General features: G+C 40.8%; 1 long non-coding RNA gene across 1 annotated transcript; it reads right to left on the reverse strand.

The window, feature by feature from the left end:
• Window positions 1–6345: 6345 nt before the first annotated feature.
• On the reverse strand, window positions 6346–15879 carry LOC112182685. The gene is made up of 5 exons (XR_002929523.2): window positions 15866–15879; window positions 15496–15585; window positions 14997–15104; window positions 14747–14831; window positions 6346–6726 (listed from the first exon to the last, which is right to left on the reverse strand). It is a non-coding gene; the product is annotated as an uncharacterized LOC112182685 (long non-coding RNA).
• Window positions 15880–25113: the final 9234 nt, after the last annotated feature.

Genomic DNA, 25113 nt, shown 5'->3' on the forward strand with positions numbered 1-25113 from the left:
CCGCACCAGTCGCCGCCTGGACAGCAGGCAGCCCGTCACAGCCAAGATGGGAGTGGTGCGGCATGGATAGCACCACTGGAACTTTAGACGGGCTTAGCGCCAGCGTCTCCGGGTCCACCACAGTCTTCTGAACCGCTAGCCCAAAAGCGTACATGGATTCCAGGAAATTGTCAATTTCAGCGCGGTCCATGGCTTTCGCGAAGGCGTCACGGCTCGCTTTGTTCCCCGGCGGAGTTTCTACAAAAAAAAAAAAAAAAACAAACCCATCAGCATGGGACAATCTCACCAAGGGTGTGCTATAGCGGAGAGTACTTACCAACGGCACGAGTCAGTTGTTGATCGACCAACAACTCCCAGCCTGTAAGAAGACGAAAGTCCAGCAAGTTGTGATTTCGCCAGCAACCTCTGATGTGTGCCACGCGACACTCTTCTTCGCGAGTCAGGTTGTACCGCAACCCTGCTGCACAAAAAGGTCATTGTCAGTACAGAGTACAAGGCTGTGTAAAAAAAAAAAAAAAAAAAACCCCCGCCAGTCATGTTCAGCGGAGACGACAAACGACCTCGGATGGGCTGAAACTCCGACTTAATTCTAAATGTCGGCTCCCCCTTGTTGGACCCTGCTTGGTACTCCCACCCCGTCGTGACAACGCAGAAAGTACCCCGCTAGTAGGACATGGAATCCCTCAAGTTCTCAATCAACTTCGGCGCTCCTTGACGGCGACTCAGGTTTACCTGCCCTCTGCAACCTTGACGGTTCACGTACACCAGTTCGTAGAAGTGCAGCACCTCCGCCACAGTCGGTCCCTCGCAACCTGACAACCGCCATAGCGAGTTCAGCGCCAGCATCAACCGCCACATGTTGGGGCAGATTTGCCCAAAGGCAACGCCAAACTCGCACGCCAAAACTGGCACCAGCGGGAAGGTCACTCCCTGGCGGAATATTGCCTCGTGCACGGCGGCATGGCCCGCTGGCAGGATCGAGGCCTTCTCCTCCACCGTCGGCCGACGCAGCTTCACCACGCCGGGTAACCGGAACATCCGCTTCAGCCGGTTGACGACAACAGCAGTCATCTTACCTCCCGCCTCATCAACGGGGGTGCCGTCCTCAAACACCCACGCTGACTCAGTATCCTCTCCCGCTACATCTCCCCCCCAGCGGAATCGCTGGCTGCACTATTGCTTTCTAAACGCTCTTCGTGCATATTGTGGGCAGCGGCAGCCTCCCCTGCCCTAGAACTCTCTGGACGTGGTGCACGACCCATAATTGCGTCCCACGGTATGGTCTGTAGCGGCTCAACCTCTAGCGGTTCTGGCAGTGAGGTTCCTGCACGGGCAGACGGACGCAACGAGTCAATAAAATTTCTATCCGCTGCGCTGAACGACACTTTAGATCCGGAATCCTCACTGCTCGAAATCTCTATGATGTCGGCCATCCCAAAACCCTAAAACCCAAATCAGTTAGCTCACACAAGATCTAACCTATACCTATATCATTTAGTACCCAAGAATATCAAGAACAGTTACCCAGAAAATGCCAAAACAAGAACACACACACTCAACCCAGATTTGGCCACCTACCAAATCACTAAGCCTCAACCCCCTCATAAACACCATAACCCATACCCAAAATCCACTACATCCTCATAACACATCGGAGAAAAGCATATCACACAGAAAGACCCAAAACCCAGAAACTCGCCATATCAGATATCCAATGAAACAGGGAAAGGGGTTTGAGTACCAACCTTAAGGAAATCTCCGGTGAGATATTAGGCGCTTATCCTCGACGCAAGGGGTCGTCGTCTCTCCAGGTATGGTAACTCCACGAAATCGCCGCAGTTTGCTTCTCGAGTCTCAGGTGACCAGAGCTTGAAGACGAAGAGTAGAGGTCGAGGTTTTGAGCAAAATGTCAAATCTCGCTAACTTCCCCCCCTTTTATGTCAACGTCAAATAACTCTAGGCGGTCCAATGAAAAACGACATCAAATGTCAGCCGTACACGTGTCCCACGACTCCAGTTACTCTACTGATTATCCAAGGCGACGCCTCAGTTACAAAATTCATCATTACTCAGCATTAATGGCAGGGAGACGGCTAGGCGGAGGAAACACGCCTCTGCACGCTAACCCTCTAGGGGTTCGCCACGTGTCAACCACCATCAGACGAAGCGTCTAATGGAAGCCTCCACTTTTGGGAAGAAAGCGCCAATCGTCGGCAGTATCCGCTGAGCGAACCCCGCTAGCGGAGCTTCTCACTTATTACCTTCCAAGTGTCGAAGTCCCTGCTGAGCGAAACCCCGCTAGCGGAACTTCCCACTTGTCACCTTCCAAGTGTCGAAGTCCCCGCTGAGCGAAACCCCGCTAGCGGAACTTCCCACTTGTCACCTTCCAAGTGTCAAAGTCCCTGCTAGCGGAGCTTCTCACTTATTACCTTTCAAGTGTCGAAGTCCCCGCTGAGCGAAACCCCGCTAGCAGAACTTCCCACTTGTCACCTTCCAAGTGTCGAAGTCCCCGTTGAGCGAAACCCCGCTAGCGGAACTTCTCACTTGTCACATTCCAAGTGTCCAAGTCCCCGCTGAGCGACACCCCGCTAGCGGAACTTCCCACTTGTCACCTTCCAAGTGTCGAAGTCCCCGCTGAGCGACACCCCGCTAGCGGAACTTCTCACTTATGACCTTCCAAGTGTCGAAGTCCCCGCTGAGCGAAACCCCGCTAGCAGAACTTCTCACTTGTCACCTTCCAAGTGTCGAAGTCCCCGCTGAGCGAAACTCCGCTAGCGGAACTTCTCACTTGTCACCTTCCTGGTGTCGAAGTCCCCGCTGAGCGAATCCCCGCTAGCTGAACTTCCACCCATCAACTTGCAAGAGATACAGCCTCTGCTACACGCAACACTGCCGGCAGAGCCCCCTCTCTATCTTGCAAATCCCGTACTTTGTTGAGCCCCACACCGCTCAATAAAACACCGCCAAACACGTCCACGCGACGATGTTTCCTGCTACAACTAGCGGGGAGTATCCACCAGTGGCGAATCCCGAGGCTACGCCTCACTCTGACAACGACCGCCACGCGGCGTTACGGTCAGGTAGTCCCTACGGGACACGGGGACTAGTCAACAGTCTACGATGACCCTGATCAGGTACGTTGACCCCCGTCACTTGGGTACTAAGATTGGGCCCGCTACCCAACACCCTCTGCTCAATGTAGCTCCCCCTCAACAAACAATCTCACCGACCATCCGGAGGTTCGTCTTGGCTGGGGAGTGGGGGACTCCCTGGCGGGCCTAGCAGGGGCCCACCTGAAAGGGTATAAAGCGTTCGCTCAGTAAATCCATGGTTGACAATGCACTGACGCTAATTATGCTGTTGCAAGTCTAGCGGAAGTAACGCTTCACACCGCCGATCAACTCCCCAACCAAGATTGCCCTCCTTGACTGGGGACTTGGGGGACTTGTACCTACATGTGCCAGAACGAGCATAATTAGCTATAATGAGCCACGCTCATTGTACCGCCAGAGGTACCGACTCCCACCAAAGGGGGTGACCTGCGAAGGCACGGCCAGGCGGGCTACCGTTCGAGCCCTGGATCGCCCCCAGATCACCCTGACGCGCCGCGTCAAGATAGCATCAGAAGCTCCAGACGCTGGGAATCGAAGCACATCAGTCCCACATCAAAAACAAGAAGAAGATCAACCTTCTCCTCACCTATAAAAGGTTATCTCCTCTCTCCTCATTAATTACGCATTTACTACTCATTTATTGTTATACTGCCTATATACAGTGACTGAATTAGGCATCGGAGAAGTGAAGACTGCCCAACGCGGTCTCCCTCTGACGCCCTGTCTCTCGTGTTGCAGCAAACGGAGGTCATCAAATCCTCAGGGTAGCGGTCCACCCACTGGACCCGCGTTAAAACGCAGAATCGGCTACCGCCGGACTTTGGCATTAACAAAGAGTCTTATCTGAAGAAGTTGTTAAAAACCCAAAAGATAATTCAGATAGTGATGATGCGTGGGGTGGTACAGCAACTTTAGATAGTTCTGATGATGGTGGAGAGGGTGGAAGTGGAACAGGTGGTGGAGGTGAAAGATATGAATATGGACAATCTTCTGTGGATTGAGGATTAAACCAATTTACCTGTGAAGGTAATTTTGATCATACCACCCAAGATGAAGACCACAGAGTGAGAATAGCTGGTCATGTTGCTCAAGAGAAGACCCGATGTGGGAGGAGGACTAGAGGTGCAACTGATGATCAAAGTATTCCATCTGTTGTTTCTTCAATTGCCTTAAGTTTTGACTCTATCAGTTTCGACACAGAGCGCAATGGGATCTCAAATGAATCTCATGAAGGCAACAATAAATTTGGTTATGATGCTTATGGATATAATCAATATGGAGAAGTATATGATCAGTCATCCAGTTGAGTTCATCCTTATTATCCTCTTATAGGGGAAACAGTAGGCAGCTCTAAAGAAATCTATAACTATTATGTTCATCACTACAATTCGCAATATATGGGTCATATGTTTTGGTCTGATTATTGCATTTTCGTAGACCAGCGAGTAGCTTTTCAACCGTCTAGAGTCTCTTTTTGGATGTAGATGAAGTTGACATTCATATGTATTTATATGTAATTCTAAATTTCTAATAAATTGACTTTTTTCAAAAACTATATATTTTCTCCTTTATCCTCGATATATCCCCGATATTTCCGATATCTCCCTTTTTCAAAGTACCGATAGATATGAAGATACAGATATTTAAAACCTTGCTCACATGCTTCTCATCTGGATTCACCTTAAGGGGATTTCTCCTCACCCAGATTTCCCTTGAGGAGATCTCTTTTCAAACACATTTGCATTTAAAGAATTACTGGGTCTTTTTTTTTCATTAGATTTTACAGATAATTCTTCACTTTATCAGGGATATATCCCAAATATCTAATATATCAAAGATATTTGACGATTTCGGAGAAATTTTGGGAGAAACAGTAGAAGATAAGATATTAAACCCCTAAGATATACTTAAACACTCTTATATTGAAACATTCTAAGTGGACATAACCTCTCTTTACGAGAGAGGTGAACCACTATACATCTTGTGTCACTCTCCATCTCTCTCGTACATCTTACTTAAACTCCATCTTATGACATAAACATTTGGCGCCGTCTGTGGGAATCCCATACATGAAGTCATCTTGCTTGTCCAAGCTCTCTTTGTCACTTTACCGTGACACCATGGCACCTCTGCATGATCTCAAGGCCTCTGTCTAATCTCAAGCCCTCCTTTGCGAGATCACGGTGCCTCTCGTATAGAATTAAGGTCTCATCTGCATGATCTCACGACCTCCTAGATCTCATTGCCTTCCCGGCAAGATTAATGACCTCCCGGGCGAGATTAAAGGCCTATTATCCACCTTTACATGATCTCATTGCCTTTTCGGTCAAGATTTTATGGAGTCTCGGTCAAGATTTAAGGCCTCTCTGGCATGATCTCAGAGGTTCCTTGTCAAGATTCATGGTCTTATGACTACCCTTTGCAAAATCTCATTGCCTTCTTGGCGAAATTTGCCTCTTAGTCAAGATTCATGGCTTCATGGTCACTTTTACATGATCCATGGCCTTCTATGCGAGATTCATTGTCTCCTGATTGAGATTCAATGGCCCTCACGATGAGATTTATAGCCTCCCTAGTGAGATTTTTGGCCTCATGCCCACTCTTTCAGTTATTTTTATCTACTTCTATCATTTTGCTTCATTTGGTTTGTGGAAATGAAAGTTTTTCTTTTATCTTTCTTATGGACTAGCCTTCCTCCACAGTCCGCACATGCAGAAGATTTTTTATTTTTTATTTTTTTTTAAGGAAAGAAAAAAAGATAATGGAAAAAAAAAAAGTTATTGTAGAGAGAAGTTAGTGGGAGACAAAAGTAGGTTATGAGATTTTTTTTGTTAATTTTTTAAATAAAAATATATTTTATAATTATCATAATTGCCCTTGTGATTTAATTAATTCTCAAAAAAATTTAATATTTCAGGATTATTTCTGTCAAAGTTTTTAGTTTTGGCTAATAAAGCCTCTTCTATTAATTAGGAACATAAAATTAAAATTTTATTTTCCATTTTGATGTCAATAAACACTTGAAAAATGTTGGAAAAGTTAATGAAAAATTTATAATTTTTGAGTAAAAAACGAGTGAGAAAAAAATAATTTATTTGAGCGGGAAAATTCACTCTCATCCACTTTTTCCCTACTCCACAAAACTTATTTTTACTTTTGTGCTAATCAAACACAGAAAAGTAAAGAGTTTCCTTTCCTGAACTCAGATAGGTAATTAAATTGAAGTTGGCGCTTTTTTTTTCTTTCCCCCTCAATTTCTAGGCTTTTCTTTCATACCCATCAAAACAAGCTTCAGATGGTTGGGAAAAAAAAAAGATCTCTTATTTGGCATGTAGTTTCAGGGAGACTATTTGACACCGCTTTCGTCCGGAAATGGAAACAAAATGAAATCAATTATGAAAAAACAATCATACAGATAGGTTGTTATGAATACATGCTTATTATATCAACAAACCAAAAAAGAGATAACAAAGGACTGGTTACCAAAATTGTAACTAAAAACTTAAATGCATCAATTCCCTATAAAATTCTGTTTCTTGCTGGCTGTGTTCATGTACTGTTTGAGGACCCATTCATTCTGGGCTTCATTCTGATCCACTGTTCCTAACTTTATCTGCAACACAAAGCCAGAGTGTAAAGTTGTTAACAAAGTTATATCAATGAAACTTCCCAAGAGAACATTGATATCAAGAAATCTCAAACAATGTGACACATAAACAAAGAAAAGTACATTATTTAACAAAGAAACTGATTTTCATCAATAGAAGAAACTGGCAAGCAGTTTCAACTCCATTCCAAAATTTGGTAATGCTGAGGTAACTTTTTGGCAGTGTAATCATTTTCATTTAACTTTTAAAGGAACGCATACTCCAACCTTTGAAAATGATTGCTTGGTATGGCATGAACATTTCGAGTTCGAAGGCTATGTTTGGTTGAGCTAAAATTGGAGAAAAAAAAACTCAAATTCCCATCTTTCAAACATTACCTAAGAAGATAACATATCCAACATAAAGCATTCTCCTAACCTAGATGGTGATCTTAAATGTAAAAATTCTTTTGGGCCATAGGGAAGGAAATTAAGGAAGGGTACGATTAAACTACAACATAGAAGTACAAGATATATAGAAGAACAGTAAATTAAACTACACAAAAGAGAAAAACAAATGCCGCAGCCACCGTTTTATGAGGGGGCAGGGGTGTTTATAACATATATCTTTAATAGTTGTTTCCAAACAATGTCAATTGTAAAACCATAATTACATGCTCACAATATATGCACACAATCATAAAAGGGATTAAGGCTTACCTTCAGCAATCACTGGCATAGATTCCATCTTATGCAGCTGCAAACACGAACACTGAATATGGCCTTCTGTTACTTACCAACTTGCTTCTCAATGGACAGAACTTATGCAATAGTCGTGGTAGTAATCAGGGACCAATTCATCTGTATATATATAGGTGACTTAACCCTCAAGAAGCTTCCCATTAAAGCATTACTCATCGGATTAGGTTTCCTAGTTAGATTCTTAATGTATCACAACTTGTAGCCTTCCTTGTAGACTAAGCAATGGATTACTATCCTTAATGAATTGATACACTATTCATTAAGTCACTAGTATTGATTTACTGTTTGTATCCATGTTAAACTAGGATTGATATTAAGCTAATCATCAATTACTTTATGATGATATGTGTTATGTCCATATTTGATCTTACAATCTCCCCCTTGGACTCACACATATCATGCTCGATGATCAGAGAACATCAAAACCTACTTAACTTACTGAAGTGCGCGCCAGATAACAAACTCAAATCGAAAATCCATTCCAACATGGTCAGATCACAGTTACTTATGTAGAGCAAGAAACAGTATACATTTTAACAAAAATGCAGAGTTTCAAAACCACTAACAGAAGCTCCTGCAATCCACATATGTCAAACCAGAAGTGATACAATATATGTTAATGTGTATCAACAAGTAAACATATATTAGGTCCTACTTTATGTTTCTTAAACCAGAAACTCAAGCAAATTTACTGAACACTGATGGCTTAAAATTATTGCTTGAACCTCAACATCATGCTATACATGATTTAAGCCATCTGATAGCAAGTATGATATTCAAAACAAGATGATAAATTCCAAAACAAAACAATAAAGCTGCAGCAAAATCATAACTGGAAATACCTCAAAATTTTATTGATAATCAAAACTGTCATTACAAATAAGTTGTGATAAACAAAAATAAAAGATCACAACTAAAACACAAGAACTCAAAAAACCTTAGAATTTTAAATGCTCCAATTGGACTAACTCTCTACTGAACCTAAGCATCTAAATTAGCTAAAATTCCAATACTTGCTATATGCTTCTGGAATGCAGCCACTGACAATGCCTTGGTGAAAGGATCTGCTAGCTGTGAATTTGTGTCAATACTCAAAACAGCTATTTCACCATGCTTTACTCTTTCTCTAACACTGTAATACTTTAGATCAATATGCTTGGAATTATTTGACCTTTTACTGTTCTTGCTAAAGAAAACTGCAGCCTCATTGTCACAATAAATCACAAGTGTTCCAGCCACAATGTGACTCAATACTTTGGTCTGCATGAGAAAATTCCTAATCCAAAGTCCTTCACACACAGTTTCATATACTGCAATAAATTCAGCTTGCATAGTAGAAGTTGAAACAAGTGTTTGTTTCATGGTTTTCCAAGCAATAGCACCTCCTGCAAGCATGAACACATATCCACAAGTCGATTTCTTGGAGTCCGGATAATTCCCTGCAAAATCTGAGTCTGAGAATCCAATGAGTTTCAGATCCTCCACTTGTCTATAAACTAGCATATAACCCTTAGTTCTCTGCAGGTACCTCAACACTTTCTTCCCAGCTACCCAATGTTCATGGCCTGGATTAGATTGAAATCTTGACAAAATCCCTACTGCAAAAGACAAGTCAGGCCTAGTGCAGACTTGTGCATACATGAGACTTCCTACAAGTCTGGCATAAGGCTTTGACTCCATATTTTCCTTTTCAACATCACTATTGGGACTTTGCTTCTTGGTTAGTTTATCTCCTTTGGACATGGGGACTTCTCCAGTTGCACACTTCTCCATACCAAATCTCTTTAGAATTTTGGTAACATAATTTTGTTGAGACAAACCAAGTAGTCTCTGTGCCCTATCTCTTTTAATCTCAATACCTAGTACATAGGATGCTTCTCCTAAGTCTTTCATGTCAAAATTCTTTGACAGAAAACTCTTGGTATCTTTAAGCAATTTAATGTTACTGCTAGCCAAAAGTATATCATCCACATAGAGTACCAGAAAAATAAAATTGTTCCCAACTGTCTTCAAATAAACACACTCATCAACAAGATTTTCTGTAAATCCAAAAGTAGAAATCACAGAATCAAATTTCTTGTACCACTGTCTAGAAGCTTGTTTTAGGCCATAAATTGATTTTCTTAATTTGCACACTAAGTTTTCACTTCCAACTCGCACAAAACCTTCTGGTTGCCTCATATAAATCACTTCATCTAGTTCACCATTCAAGAAAGCTGTTTTAACATCCATCTGGTGCAGCTCCATATCAAAATGAGCCACCAAAGCCATGATTATCCTAAACGAGTCTTTTGTAGAAACTGGAGAAAAAGTCTCAGTAAAATCAATGCCCTCCTTCTGTGTAAAGCCCTTGGCAACTAACCTTGCTTTATGTCTCTCTACATTGCCATTTGCATCTCTTTTGGTTTTGAAAACCCATTTACAACCTATAGGCTTCTGTTTGGGGTCAGGTTCAACTAATTCCCAAACTGCATTTTGGCTCATGGAATCAATTTCTGCTTCCATTGCTAGCTGCCACTGATGTGATTCACTACTCCCAATGGCCTGATTAAATGTAGTTGGATCATTGTCCTCTGCACAGTCCATTTCAATTTCTGCTTCTTGTAGATAAACAATGTAGTCACTCTCTTCCCCCCCATAAGTTGGTTTTCTTGCTCTCTGTGATCTTCTAGGTTGAGCCACTGGATGATTTTGAGGTTCAGTTACTTGACCAGTTACGTGGTCAGTTACTTGGTCAGTGACATGGTCAGTGACATGGGCAGTGACTTGACCAGGCACAGTTACTTGGGTAGTTACATGGTCAGTGACATGGGCAGTGACATGGTCAGTGACATGGGCAGTGACTTGACCAGGTACAGTTACTTGGGTAGTTACATGGTCAGTGACATGGGCAGTGACATGACCAGGTACAGTTACTTGGGCAGTTACATGGTCAGTGACATGGTCAGTGACATGGTCAGTTACTTGGCCAGTTACTCGACCAGGTACAGTTACTTGGTCAGTTACGTGACCAGTGACATGATCAGTTACATCTTGTTCTAAAGGCAATGCTACACTTATATTCTCATCTGACACAATTTCCTCAAAATCTGAGGTTAAATCCTCAAGGTTTGTATTGTGAACTTTTTCACTTAGAAACTTTACTTGATGTGTTTCAAAAATTCTAGGTGAATGATGAGCAGAATATAATTTATAGCTTTTAGATTTATCTGGATAACCTATAAAATAGCAACTAACAGTTTTGGGGTCAAGTTTATTCAAGCTTGGATTATAAATCCTAACTTCTGCATGACATCCCCAAACATGACAGTGATGAAGACTAGGTTTCCTGCCACACCAAAACTCAAAAGCAGTATTTTCTATGGCTTTGCTAGGTGTCCTGTTGCAAATATAATTTGCAGTTTTTAAAGCCTCACCCCACAGAAATTTAGGCAAACCAGTCGTACACGTCATGCATCTAACCATGTTCAAAAGAGTCCTATTCTTTCTCTCTGCAACACCATTCTGTTGTGGATTATAGGGTGTTGTGTATTGAGCTTTAATTCCATTGTCTTGCAAAAACAAGGCAAATGGACCCTTTTGTTGGCCGGATTTAGTGTACTTTCCATAGAACTCTCCCCCTCTATCTGACCTTACTGTTTTGATTTTCTTTTCTAGTTGATTTTCTACCTCAGACTTAAATATTTGAAAGGCTTTCAATGCTTGTGCCTTTTCTGAAAGTAGATAAATATAACTGTATCTAGAAAAGTCATCAATGAATGTGATAAAATACACATTCCCACAGATAGTTTGATGCCTAAATGGTCCACATATATCAGTGTGTATGAGTTCTAATAAATTTTGGCTTCTATATGCAGTCTTCTTTCTAGTATTAGTTATTTTTCCCTTAAAGCATTCAACACAGTCTGTTAGATCAGAAAAATCAAGTTCATTTAGGATGTTGTTTTTCACCAAAATTTTCAGTCTCTCTTTTGAAACATGGCCGAGTCTTCTATGCCATAAAAATGCAGACTTTTCATTTAGTTTGGTTCTTTTAACACCTGTTAAAGTGTTAGTACTGTTTGTGTTATTTTCAACAAGTAAAATTTCTTGTTGAGCCATTGAACAATTTAACTGTAAATAATCATTCATAATAACACCAGAATCAATTTGAACAGAATTTTTAGAAATAAGAATTCCATTACTATCCATAACAAGTCTACAACCAGATTTTACTAAAAGAGAAACCGAGACCAAATTCCTTCTCATGGAAGGTACATAAAAAACATTGTCCAAAACTAGCAATTTTCCTAATCCTAAATCGAGCTTTAAGGTTCCAATAGCCTTGACTGCCACTCTCATGCCATTGCCTACACACAGGTTCACTTCATCACTTTTTGGGATTCTCCTCCTTATGAATCCCTGCAAAGAATTAGTAATATGAATAGGTGAGCCTGAATCTATCCACCAAGACTGTGGTTCAACATTTATAAGATTAATTTCTAAAGAAAAAACTGTATTAGAAAAAATCTTACCCTTTTTGGCTAACCAATTTTTATAGCCAGTGCAGTCCTTTTTCATGTGTCCTACTCTTTTGCAAAAGTAGCACTTGAACCTAAATGGCCTATTTTCCTTGGCCACTGCAGCTGTTGAACTCTTAGTTATGGCTTTGATAGGCTTGAGCTTATTTTGGGGCTTTTTCCTTTTAGGCTTCTCAATGAGGTTAATGGTTGTAGCAGGTTCTTTTTCTTCCTTGATCCTAGATTCTTCATCCACACAGATGGATATAAGTTCATCTAGAGTCCAGTTTCCCTTTTGAGAGTTGTAACTGGTTCTAAGATGACTAAAACTGTTAGGCAAGGAATGTAGTGCATAATGCACTACCTGCTCATCCCTAACCCCCATCAAGAGCTCCCTGAGTCTGCCATTTATATTGATCATCTTCATAATATGCTCTCTAACTCCCCCTGAACCCATGTACTTCAAATCATGAAACTCCTTGGTTAGCCTAGCAGCTTCTGCCTTTTCACTTTCTTTAAACTTAGCACCTATGAGTTCCAAAAAATCTGATGCTAGCTCAGGTTCTTCTATACTTCCTCTGACAGTCTTGGACATAGAAGTACGAATGAGGTTCTTAGCCATTCTATTGGATCTATGCCACTTCTTATAAAGATCAGTTTCCTTCTTAGTGCTCTTTTCAGTTAACTCTGCAGGTTTGTCCTCAGTGAAGCAATAGTCTATGTTCTCATGCATTCCCATATAGTTCTCTACAGAATCTAGCCAAGCTCTATAGTTGGTTCCAGTTAGCATCAAGACACTGTTCAAGTTCATGTAAGAGTTACCTAAGGAGCAAAACAAAAATTCGTGTGAGTTCTCAATTTGTAAAGAAAATAACTATAAGTTTTCTGTGTTTTATTTAGCTTTAAGCAACCAAAACAAGAACATACAGAAAACCTAAACAATCCATACTTGCATTCATATCAGTCCATAACCAAAAATAATGTTAAGCAACACTTTTGAGCAGAAGCATAACATCCTGGAGTTCTTTATCAATATACCATGTTCAATGAAAACAAGTTATCCAAAGAAATTTATCCACATCTTTAGACAGAAGAAAAATTTCTAAGTATCCGTATTTATTTTCATCAAGCACGCATATTGCTGTTTTGTATTCTAAAACCATACTTGACCACTTCTTTGGAAGATAAAACTGAAGCATAGTTTTAAAACACAAAACACAATTTCAGTTTTGTTACTCGATCAGTTACATGGTCAGTGACCTGACCAGTTACGTGGTCAGTGACCTGACCAGTTACGTGGTCAGTGACATGACCAGTTACGTGGTCAGTGACATGACCAGTTACGTGGTCAGTGACATGACCAGTTACGTGGTCAGTGACATGACCAGTTACGTGGTCAGTGACATGACCAGTTACGTGGTCAGTGACATGACCAGTTACGTGGTCAGTGACCTGACCAGTTACGTGGTCAGTGACCTGACCAGTTACGTGGTCAGTGACCTGACCAGTTACGTGGTCAGTGACCTGACCAGTTACATGGTCAGTGACCTGACCAGTTACATGGTCAGTGACCTGATCATTGTTTTCTGCCAACATCAATGAAGAATGCTTTGTGCATCATAATCACTTATGCCAACAGAAAACCACAAAACTCATGAGCTTTTAACTTTATATTCTACCCAGATTCATCCTTGTAAGAAAATTAAGCTCTCGTATCTGTCAATTTTAATTGTGTAAACAAATTCTGGGAGATTTTTGTTCTTCATGCAATTTTACACAATCACAGATACAATACCATATCATCAATCAATTCATCATGCACATTCAAGCACAATCAAAATTGTTTCGATTCCAAGAAACCACAGAACAATCAAGAAATTGTAAATTTCATCCGGTCACCATCTACTCTAACCTAACGCACGCCGGGAATGCAACTAGGGTTCTTGAGCACAATCAAAAACTCAATTATCATGCTATGAATCGAAATCAATTTCACAGAAAAACCTGTTTTTGCTTTTTCCCCAATTTGCTGCTAAAAATCACAGCGGAAGCGTGAATTTGATAATTAACCAGATGTAGCAATCGACTTAAGTAACTTACTTTGATCAGTTACATGACCAGTTACATGGTCAGTTACCTGATCAGTGACTTGGTCAGTTACTTGACCCGTAAAGCAAAAACCTTTTTTTTTTTTTTATGTTTGTTTTGCAAAACCCTAAAACGATTTTGATATATGTGAGCCTATGCTCTGATACCAATTGTAAAACCATAATTACATGCTCACAATATATGCACACAATCATAAAAGGGATTAAGGCTTACCTTCAGCAATCACTGGCATAGATTCCATCTTATGCAGCTGCAAACACGAACACTGAATATGGCCTTCTGTTACTTACCAACTTGCTTCTCAATGGACAGAACTTATGCAATAGTCGTGGTAGTAATCAGGGACCAATTCATCTGTATATATATAGGTGACTTAACCCTCAAGAAGCTTCCCATTAAAGCATTACTCATCGGATTAGGTTTCCTAGTTAGATTCTTAATGTATCACAACTTGTAGCCTTCCTTGTAGACTAAGCAATGGATTACTATCCTTAATGAATTGATACACTATTCATTAAGTCACTAGTATTGATTTACTGTTTGTATCCATGTTAAACTAGGATTGATATTAAGCTAATCATCAATTACTTTATGATGATATGTGTTATGTCCATATTTGATCTTACATCAATAACATACATCATGTGAATGTAAACCGATGAATCTAAAGCACTAACCTTGAAAAGCTTCAACTCAAACCGCGGACCAAGCTCCTTCAGCTCAATGGATTTAGGACCTCCAGGCTTGTCATAAATATGATGCCTGTAGGTTCTCAAATTGTTAAAGAAAAAGCAAAGCAACGCATGTGCACACTTGGCACAGAGCAGATTGGTCGATAAGAAAATATCACTATCTAGGTTATATGATGGATTCAAAGGTACAACTGCTTACTATAATCAATACTAAAGAGTGAATGAGACAACAGACCTGAATGAAATGTAGTCCTGCTCATTCGAAAAAAGTAATTATGCGTTTGGTATCTGGCTTTGGCACTGGAAAAAGATGCTTTAAAATATTTGCTGTCCGCTCACCCAACTATCAACAATCAGCAATCAAGAAAATGTAAATGTAATTATATGATAGGAAAGTTAATAGGTACGACTCAAACATGGAGGGATATGACTATACATGTGTGTGTGTGAAAGAGAGAGAGAGAGAGAGAGAGAGAGAGCATCCATGTACATTACCAACAAAATAGGTGACCGAAGCACCTAATTCAAATCAAGTAGGATAAATATATGGTGCTTTCAACAGTTAAACTTGATTTTCTTTGTCAATAATTAAGAGATAAAAACTGTAACAGTTATTCATTTAGACAAGGACTATCATCTATGAAAAATTATATTGCCAATATACTACGTACAGTAAAGTGAGTGAGAGGAAAAATTAGGATTTAGAGTAGAAATCTTTAGATGAGATATGATACCTTAGTCGTGAAATTGTTAATAATCAAATGTGGATAAGCCTGTGGCACCGTTCCCATGGCTTTCTTGTCCTTGATGTCATGTCTTGAAACCTATAAGTAGAAAATTACTATCAAAATGCCCAGATTATAATAGATCCAATGCAGAATGACAGTCACAAAAGCAGCAAGAAAGTGCAAGGAAAAAACAAAGAAAAGGAAGTGCAAGCTTAGATATAAACAATTAATAAAGTATGGTGTACTTTTTCCTAATTCTGCTGCTCAAGTCCCCAATAAATTTGCTGTTAGCTGGATTGTTTTTCGCTGTTTTACATCAGTTTTAATATCAATATATTTGTCCGACATTAACACAAAGATTAATTACACTACTTACCACATTGCATAGTTTGTTGTAGGAGAATGAAATTGTGTGTATTATTGATAATAGGAGCCCTTTAAATAGGGAGTTACAAGGTACCCAAAAAGATAATAGAATCTGATTACAATTGAATACCTAGAACACATTCCTATTACAAATATAAACTCTAGTTTGTAGAGGCACACATTATATCGATATCCTTCAACACTTCCCCTTGTGCCGCTCAAACTTGGTGATGACGCTTTGATTGTTGCCTCGTTAAAAACCTTGCCAGGTAACAAAACCCTGTGGGACAAAAATAATCCTGGTTGAAGGACAAAAAGAGCACAACACGTCCTTCACTCTTCTAGATCGAACATGTAGACATCATGCCTCCCCCTGATGTCAATATCTCCCCCTGATTGCTACAATCATGGGAGTTCGGATAACTTTCTCAATCCGATGCTCTTCACATGTTTCTCGAAGGTGGATTTTGGTAACGACTTAGTAAATAAGTCCGCTACATTATCCTCTGATCGGATTTGGTTCACTTCAATATTTAGAAATGCTTGTTGTCATTTTGATGGAGGGGAGGAGGAGCACGGAAGGTGGCATTTTGCCTTGTGGGGTCCGATCTCACACTTCCGTCATCTCTTTTCTCTGTAGGGATAGAACAGGCCCATGCATATCAATCGTACCTCTCAAATATCGAAAGATTGTCTTTATACCAATCTAATGGTGTTGCGTTGGCGACGGGCTATGTCTAGCCAACAAGTTCATAACAATTGAGGTGTCCGGTCTTGTATTGTGCTAAGTAAAATAATGCGCCTATTGTACATAAGTAAGCACTTCCACTATTAACACGTCTTTGTCATCATCCCTGGGACGAAATGGATCCCTTTTAGGGCCAAGACTACAGACGACAATGGGAGTGCATTTTTGACTTTATCAAAATGGCTAAGCATCTATTGACACGGTATACAAGTTCTGAATCTAGACAAAACCGTTCTCCCAAGGTCATTCCTCTCAAACTCGGATTTCAGGTGTTCAGCGGTTTCCCTTAACTCTCAAGGGTTCCAATTATGTTTATCAACATAAACCGCGACAATTGCAAATCCGGAACTTGTCATGGAAACGCGTGGGCATAGTTCATCATATCCCTTCCCAATCAAGTAGTCATTTTAGTGAGCATTTCAACCTCGTTGCAAATACGCTCCGTGGTCTAGAGCCACTTGACTTGGGTAAATGAAGTCCACAAGAACCTTCATTATATTCCGTATCTAGATCCCCATAGAGATACGTAGTGACCACATTCGTAAGCTGCATGTTTAGTTATTTGGAAACTACCAAACTGATAAGGTAGTGGAGTGCAATGACATCCATTACGAGAGAATATGTCTTCTGGTAGTCGATTCCAGGGCGTTGTGAGAAACCTTGCGCCATAAGACGAGATTACCATATCTTTTTCTCATCACGCTATCTAACGAAGACCTATTAATGTTAATAGGTTTTATGTTAGGAGGTGTTGGCATCTCAGGCCCGAAATCATTCCTCTTCGTTAGTGAATCCAATTCAACCTGGATCGCATCTTTCCATTTAGGCCAATTTTCTCTACGTTGGCATTCTTCAACGGAGTAAGGTTCGATGTCATTGGTCTCAATAATTCCACGTCCTCATGTACACTAGTGTAGTTCGTAGAGATCTCTATATTCTCAGGAATTGGTTCTAACATTGAGGCATCCCCCAACGATGTCTCTTGGACATAACCACAATCCAAAATATCTCCATGAGACGGATTTTGAGTATCAATGATCAATGGATCAAGTTGTGCCAAACTCGCTCTCTTCTTAGGGCGAGAATCCATCGAACTTATGGGTCTCCTACTCTCTCTAGCGGAACCCATGGCCTATGACGCCATTATGCCAACTTTGTGGCGTCACCATACCACCATCCATGGTGGTGTTTCCGTACCCATCTTCTCTGGGTGGCACCATGTCCTCTTGTGGGGACATCAATCCTTGCAGGCATGTTTGCAGCAAGTATATGTGATCTTGTCACTTTTAGGGGATCAAGATGAGACATAGTGAGGACAGACCATGACAATTCCTGTCGTTCCTGTTGAACATTGACGTTCTAATCTCCCCCTAACGACGGGAAGACTGTCTCTTCAAAGTGACAATTCGCAAATCCAGCGAAATAGAGATCGCCTGTCAAAGGTTCTACATAGCGGACTTATAGTTGGAGACTCATGTCCAACAAATATATATATATATATATATATATATATGCATTCGTTGCAATGACTCATGTTGATGCGCTGTGGCGGCGCAATTGGCACATGAACCGCACACTCAAATATGCATTAATACGAGATATTAGACACGAACACAGTCACTAACTGTAACGCAAATAAAAGTTGAGTGGCTGCTATGAGTCGTAAACGAATTAGCATAGCTGCATGCGATATTGCATAATCCAAGCGGAAAATATTGGTGCGCATTACCAAAGTCCGGGCTACCATCGTAGTATTTTAATGGTGGCTTTTCCGCTAGACCAATTGGGTGTGTACATGGGAATATGATACTTGATATCAATACCCAATGATATGCAATAGTCATCGAAAATTTTCGATGTAAACTCTCTAGCATTATCAAGTAAATTGACTGGATGGGATGATCTGGGTAGTGAGCCCGTAGCCATATGTTATGTGCTAGGAGTGTAGTATAAGCAGCATTATGAGTGGATAATGGCACAACACGGGACCAGCGTGTTTACGTATCAACTAATACCATAAAACATCTATACGGTCCGCAAGTTGGTTGATCAAATCCACATAATTCCCTTAGATTCTTTGTGAGAATGGAATTATTTCCTCAATCTCCTTTGCATAGGATGGTCTCAATCCTAAATAACAGGCTTTACAGAACGAAACATGGGCCTTATAATCAACCAATAAAGGTTTTGGTTAAGCCACAATGTCACAATAGACTTGAGAAGTAGAGAGAGGAGTTTATGGCGTCAATGCCATGTATTTGCCGCAGGGGGTAGGCGGCGCCGGCCATGTATGGCCAGTCTTTGCACAATCATGGCCCCATTAGGCGCATGTGCAGCTCCTCGAACCAATTCTTGGTTCTTACTTTTCTTCATTCTGAAAATGGATGTCTGTGTAAAGTCTTTAATACACGGATCATCATGTCAAAGCCTATATGTGTCAGAATCCCATAAGTCGTCTCTCATGACATGGTTGGATTCAATAACTCGAATAGTGGTTGCATACAACCCACTATAGCAACACATAAGTTTCTCTAATACTCGTTTATGTCCGTAGTCATTAGATGTGATGTAAAGGAACTCTGTCCATTCTCATAATGTGTTTCCACATGAAACCCATTGGCTCTTATATAATAAAGTTCGAATTAAGGTATGTCCAAGACATTAAGTAAAAGAATTGACACTTTATTAATAGCCAATGATTACATAAAACTTTCCAAAATCTAATCCAAAATAAAATCAAACTAAGACACATTGTAGTACTCTATCCGTTTGGTAACTCCAATCAAATATGACCAGGAAAGTAGAGAGAGATGTTGGTGGAGCGAGGCTCTCTTAAGTACCAATAATCTCAATGACTTTCCTAGACATCACATTTTATTGGGTCCGCCACATAAGAAAGAGTTAATACAATTGTCATTTATTGACTAAGGCATATTGCCATTACAAAAGTTCTTGGAAAATAAAAGGACTAATCTAATCAAAATCTGCTGCATCCTAGTGCTCTTCATCTTCAGCTTTGAAGTCCTCTATGGTGAGATTGACATCTCCACCATCTTCTTCTTCTTCTGCAAGGTACACTTCTTGCTCCCTCAGGTCCCTATATGCCCTGTATCTTGCAGCTAGTTCCTCGCTTGCCTTGCATTGCTTGAACCAATGCTCAATTGATCCACATCGATGACACTCATCATTGTGGTTGCCTTCCTTTAATTGAGGTGCATGTTGTGCACGTTGCAGGCGTTCCCTAGGAGGGTTGGTGCCACCACCACGACCCATTGAGCCACCATTACGGCTAGGGATACCACGACCCCCTCTCCCACGTGTGGCATTACCACTAAGTGTATCCACACCAAACTTGCGGTTTCCTTCCTGGTTAGGGCGGTTATATGGGCCCATACGTCCCTCATATCCCCCATTCTTAGGGTACCGCTCCTTGCGCCCTCCTTTGGTGCATTATAATTCGCCTCATGAACGCTCTTAGTTCCAATGGGCCTTGAATTATAATTCCTCATGAGTATGTTATCATGTTTCTCAGCTACTGATATAACATTGATAAGCTGATGAAACCTCGTGATCCGTCCAACATTGACTTTAGTACGGTATTGCTTTGATACCACAATGGCTGAAACAGGGAAGGTGGAGAGAGTTTTCTCAATTAGCTCTTGCTCTATGACAGGTTGTCCACAAAAACCTCAACATGGACTGTATGCGAAGAGCTTCTGAATTATATTTAGTAACAGACTTGAAATCAGCAAAGCGTAGGTTGTTCCATTGAACCTTCAAGTCAGGGAGGAGGGGATCTTGGACATTGCCAAAGCGCTCTTCTAGCGCTACCCATAGCTCTCTTGCATTCTTGATCGACATATACTCCAATCTGAGTGCCTTGTCCATATGGCGTCACATCAAGATAACTGCTTGAGCATGCTTTGTAGGTGTTCGCACGAACACAAGATCCGGGTTAGGTGCCTGGATTATGGGTAATATTCCCTTTGAAGTGAGATGGTTCTCAACATTGGTTACCCAACTATGGTAATCCGAGCCTGTTGAGTCAAGCATGGGAAAGTCGAGTCTAGGTTCATTTGACATCCTGAAAATAAGAAGAGAAGATATATTAGTTTCGGAGTTAAACTTCCACGAAAACTAAAAACAATAAGATTTCCGAGCTATGCTACCAAGAAATCAATTTCCAAGAATCTCTTTTGGATTAGACCAAACTATGATGTTTTAATATGGTCACAATTTGATGCTTGTGGACGCTCTTAATCCAAGCATTATTAACACTCTTAGTTCATACAAACGTTCTTAGTTTGTTTAATTATGAACACTCTTAGTTCGTTAAGCGTGAATCCCCACAATTCCGCTTTGTTAAATACTCAAAACCATTTGGCAACATATATTCCAATATTTGCAGAAAATAAAAGAATGTAAAACACATGAAAACAACAACTTTAATTCACAAAAACTTATGTGATGGTTCTTGGCTTGAGGACACCCGCGTGTTGGAGCAGACGTGTTTTTTTTTTCTTTCTGGGCCGTTTGTTCTTTGGGCTTTCCTCTCTCTTTTTTTTTCTTTCTCTTTTTTTTTCTTTCTTTCTCCTTTTTCTGGGCCGGCCGGGTCCCTTCTCTTTCTTTTTTTTCCCTTTTTTTTTTTTTTTTTTTTTTTTTTTTTCTTTGTCGGGTCCCTTCCCTTTCTTTTTTCTTTCTCTTTCGCATCTTCTTTTTCTTTCTTTCCTCTGTTCTTCCTCCTCCTAATTGCAGGTGGGTGGCTGGGTATTGATCGAGCAGGTGCAGCAACGCTTGAGGTCGGCTAGCCGGTGAGGCGGAGGCTCTGGTGTCCGGTGGTGGCTCTGCGGTGATTGGGAGGCTGCTGCTGCTGCTGCAGGTGTTTGGGCTGTTCGCGGCTTGGGCTGCTGGGGGCAGGAAGCAGGGAGCGGTAGGAGGGCTGCAGGGAGGCTGCTGCTGATGCTGATGCTGATGCGTTGCCTGCTGGGCGCGTTGGCTGCAAGGCGAGCTGCAGGGATCTGTATGGCGAGGGGCTGCTGGGCGGGGCAGATGTGCTGCACGGGCTGGAGGCTGGTATGATCGCAGGTGTGCTGCACGGGCTGGAGGCCGGTGGAGTTGACGGCAGAGAGATAAGTTTTTTTTTTTCAAAGCTAGGGTTTTTGGTTTTTCTTTTTCTTTTAGGCTAGGGTTATACCTCGTGCTGATAACGTGTTGTAGGAGAATGGAATTGTGTGTATTATTATTATTTTTTTTTTGAAAGAAGGTAGTAGCCAATATATTGATCGAAAGCCAGAATGGCCCTTACATACCCTTCCGCTGCCATCTATAGACATACAAGAAGATGTGTTAGTACCCATAGTGGTACATTGAAACTAGGTCACTCATTTGACATTAAATACATCGAAATAGCATAAATCTTCCATCGGTACTACTCGTGAAGATTCGCTAGAGGCACAAAAGTGTGTGTATTATTGATAATAGGAGCCTTTTAAATAGGGAGTTACAAGGTACCCGAAAAGGTAATAGAATCTGATTATAATTGAATACCTAGAACACATTCCTATTACAACTCTAAACCCTAGTTTGTAGAGGCACACATTATGTCGATATCCTTCAACATAGTTGAAAATAAGCTGTTGGTCCATATGGAAGGTGGCATACAATCAACAACATCAGTATAGTCGTGTGCACGGCAACTTTCAACGATTTCAGAAATAACCTGCATGATTTGGAAAAAAAATAAAATAATAATAAGGACTAAATTCTGCTTACTACCCTATACTTTCAAGGGTTCATCAGTTCAGTCCCTACACTTCTAATTTAATCAGAAAAGTCCTTGCACTCTCCAATTTCATCAAATTGATCCAATCTGTCACTATTCCGTCAATTTTCGGGGAAAATTTCCAAACTATCCATCTGCATTCACAACACTGACGCGTCGGCGGGCTATCTAGAGATGGGTAGTTTGGGAATTTTCCCTGTGAGAAGGTCCCACGTCAGCATTTTAACAGCGAAAATTGACAGAATAATGACGGATTGGATCGATTTGATGAAATTGGAGAGTGCAAGGACTTTTCTGATTAAATTAGAAGTGCAGGGACTGAACTGATGAACCCTTGAAAGTATAAGGTAGTAAGCAGAATTTAATCCTAATAATAATTATAGTCAAGCTTGTAGATGCTCAACAACGGAAGATGACCAACGCTTCAGATTTCCAAAACCTGTAAGTCCACATACCCAACACTACGACAAATATTATCTCCGGTATTTTAGCCTTCTAAATTCTGTTATCAATTGTATTTACTTCATTTATCTTATTTTTCTAGACTAGCTTCTTGTGAACTCAGGTAATGCCCCCTGGCAATCTCCTAATAGAAAACTAAGAGAAGTTATTTTTCTACAAGTAGAATATAGGAAAAGAAGTAGCAAATACAGCATCAGATCTTCAAGTTTTCAACACAATTGAAGAATCAAATATGTCCATGAAGCTGAAATAACTGGACATTTTACATTAGCAAAGTTATGTTGCTACTCACACAAAATGCAAGTCTATAATATTGATCAGAAAGAAGGGAGGGAAAAGAATAGCTTTATGCTGAAGTTCCAAATTAATCACACAAGGAACAATCAGCTCCATTCCTTACAGATGCATTTGTATGGACATTAAAAAGACATGACTAGTGGCAAAAGGCAGCTCGCAAGCTGATTGTTTTATGGTTGTATAAAATGGTTAAGCAAGTGAATATTATATATAATCAAGGTTGACATTTTCAGAAAATGGAAGCTGAATTTCCAAGAATAAATTTTAATATGACACGGAGGGTGTAATGTGCGTATCTATACATTTCAAATGACCAAGGCATAGTATCAATATCTACATAAGAACAACAGAAACAAAACTTAAAAATTGCCGTACTGAATGCATCATTAAGAAACCGCAAATTCATGAAAACACAATCAGCAAAAGGAAGGAAAAGAAAAAAAACAAAAAACAAAAAACAAAGAGGCTCCTAGGCAAGAAAGTGCTATATATGAGCCTTTACCTTAAACCAGAATTAGAAGGGGGCGTGAATCAAGACTCTTGAAGTGGTCGTCCATTGCTCAAGTCAACTTACTTTCTCAATCTTGTACTTGTTGCGGGTCTATAGTCTGCCACACATACACAAACAGTTACCAAACGGATGAAGCATGAGCATATAACTTATAAAGAGTAAGGATTGACTAGCCGCATCATAGTGTACGGGCTCAAGGTCTTCAATTGCTTACCACAACAAGTAGTAAAGTTAGTTCGATGACGATGGTGGTGTATGGGAATTGAACTCCATAGGCTCTGTAGACGTGAAGATGATCTAGATTACAGCAAAAGATGATCTGCACAGTAGAATGAATCAAGGTTTTGTTTGTAGGTAGAAGTCAACTTACCTGATTTGTAAGGGATGTGCTATTGGCGCCGGTCGGCCTTGGCTTCGTCATCGAAGTCTCCAACATAAATGTAAGGGATGTGGGCTATTTTGGGGCAGTCACGTCCTTTACCTGGTTGGTATTTATTTGTGAGCAGCGGACAGCCCTCATAGATGCGAAGTTCTGTAAGAGAAAGAGGCAGATGATCCTCTTGTTCAAGGGATGCTAGCTTTGGGCAATTATCAATTGCAAGGGATTCAAGAGAGGTGAGAGACTGAAGAGATGATGACAGGCGCTTCAGATTTGGGAAGTTTGCAATGGTGAGTTTAATGAGAGATTTAGGGAGCAGCACTTCCCTTAGCGGAAAAGACACCAGATCTGGATCTACACCATAGATAATCAACTCTTTCAAAGAGGTGAGTCTGTCTAAGAGGTGAAGCCCCCATTCTGAGAGAGGCTTGCAGTATCAAGTGTGATTAGGTTGGGTGGGAAACCCTCTTCTAGAATGCATCCCAACGACAAACTCTGAAGAGAGCTGAGGTTGTCCGTGCCTCTGGGGAGGGTTTCCAATTGATCACAAATCAAGATAGACAAGAATGTCAGGTTGGATGGCAACCCTCCGCTCGGGAAGGAAACGAGACTTCCACAATTGCGTATAAATAACGTGCGAAGAATGGAGAGATGGCATAGCCCCTCTGGTAAGGATTTCAGATTTGCACACTTCACTATCGTAAGATCTTCGAGACAAGTGTCCTCGTGGAATGTTTTGATTATTGACTCCAATTGTTCACAGTCACTTATCAGAAGATATTTGAGCGTTCTGGGTAGTCGGCCTCCTTTGCTTGATAAGGATGTCCAGGATGCACACTCTCTTATCTCCAAGTCCTCCAGGCAACCCTCTAGCTCTCCAGCATCCGTGACTAGTAGTTTCAGATTTTGACATTTTGCTATCTTAATTGTTCTTATGCTTGGCGGTACTTGATACCTTACAAAATGCGTCAAAGAATTACACGACTCCATCTTTTCATATTCAAGACAAGGTGGCAAACAAGCTTCTGGAAGAGAAATTAAATTTGAGCATCCAGTTAACACAAGTTGCTTGAGTGCTC

The sequence above is a fragment of the Rosa chinensis genome, chromosome 1 (genome assembly GCF_002994745.2).
Source record: "Rosa chinensis cultivar Old Blush chromosome 1, RchiOBHm-V2, whole genome shotgun sequence".
NCBI lineage: Eukaryota > Viridiplantae > Streptophyta > Magnoliopsida > Rosales > Rosaceae > Rosa > Rosa chinensis.